Raw genomic sequence first — 1,746 nt, 5'->3', positions numbered from 1 at the left:
GACCATTTACTCACCAGCACCGGAGCCCTAGTGCTGAAGCACATGGCCTGGCTGGCTGTGTGTTTCAGCACCAGGGCGAGGGGCAACCATGGAGATGCTCTAGCAGCCAGAGCATCTCCATGGAGGACCCAGCTCACTTTTTTAAACTTTGATTTTTTAGACCCCTGAATAGCCAGGGGCCCAATTTTCTCCCCGCGCTGCAAGTCTGCAGTGCGGGGAACCTTTTTTCACTCCCGCATGTGCTTGTTGCCCTGCCTCAAAGGGGTTTGAGGCAGGGCAAGAGGCATGGGCGCGCTTGTCTGGACATGCCCCATGGGGCTGAGCCCCACAATCTCCTGCTGGGGAAGCCCATGCTGTGCTCCTACCACCACCGGCCCCAGTCAGCATGCAGCTTCTGGCAGGGCTGTTCCCAGTACAGCTACAGTTGGCCGGATGCTCCTCTGCTGCCCTCACCTCCAATAGGAGCCACTGGGCTGATGCTTCTCTGCCCACCCAGAGCAGTGCAGCAGGGACAAGAGCTGCTGCTGGAGGCAAGGGGAGCAGAACAACACCCGGGTAGCTGCAACTACACCAAGAACAGCCCCAGCAGAAGCTGCACACTGGCCGGGGCCAGAGGGGCTGTTCTGCTCCTCTTGCCTCCAACCGCAGCGGCCGCTCCTGTTTCCACCCCTACCTTGCCACATCGCTCTGGGTGGGCAGGCAGAAAGCTTAAGCTGAGTGGCTCCTACCAATGCATGAAGCTCCAGCTCCAGCTGCCTTCCACCCACTCTGACCACTCACAGGTGGCTGGTCATTGCACTGGGGAGGTGGAATGGGTGGAAGGTGGCTAGGAGCTAGACCCAGAACTGAACTATGTGCTGGGCACGAGCCATCCACCCAGCACATAGAGCTCCGGCTCAGCACAGCCAGAGAGGTACAGCAAGGACAGCAGCAGCAGTAGCCACAGCTGGAGGCAAGGGAAGCAGAACAGCATTGCCAACCCTAGTCAGCACAGCACACAGCTTCCAATGTGGATGTTTCCAGTACAGCTGCAGCTGCCTGAGTGCTGCCGTAAGCAGATTAATGCACAGGCCTGCAGGGCCCAGACCTAGGGGCCCCTGCCAATCAGGAGCCCCCAGATACCTGGGTTCCCTCAGGACACAGCAGGTTTCTCCTTGCAAGCGGGCAGCATTCTAGCCTGCAAGGGGTCTGGCTTGGAGCTGCCAGGAGAGAGATGCAGGGAGCACTACATGTATGTATGCGGCTGCACACCTGCACATGGCCTGGAATACATCTGGGCAGTGTGGAGAGCAGCTTCCTGCAGGTACATGTTTGGAGGGGAAAGGGCATGACGGGCAGATAAAGGTCTCCACAGTGAGGGACGGAGTGGAGCAGGGGCAGGGGCTGGGGGCGTTGTCCAGACAGGACAATGCATGGGACCCAGGCCTAGGGCAGAGAATGGGACAGAGTCAGGGGCAGCTTATCAAAGGGGCGTCGGGGGTGTGCTCCCCACTGCATGCACCCCTAGGGTAGGCATGGCAGGGCGTGTCTCTCAAAGAATATAGCTATGTACAAAAGGACTTGGAGAAAAGTCCAGAGCCATCCTAACCCACTTCAACGGGTAAACTGACCCCAGGTGCACTATGTCCCTCACTGGTGCAGAATTGGGGAAAGAGGGCACCTGCCCTCTACTATCTGGCTATGATACTAGAATGCTGAACTGCACTAACTGGGACTGACTCCTGTGGATTCATAGATTCATAGATG

This window comes from Alligator sinensis, unplaced genomic scaffold (genome assembly GCF_000455745.1).
Source record: "Alligator sinensis unplaced genomic scaffold, ASM45574v1 scaffold1141_1, whole genome shotgun sequence".
In the NCBI taxonomy this organism is placed as follows: domain Eukaryota; kingdom Metazoa; phylum Chordata; order Crocodylia; family Alligatoridae; genus Alligator; species Alligator sinensis.
This window is presented reverse-complemented; position numbering follows the sequence as displayed.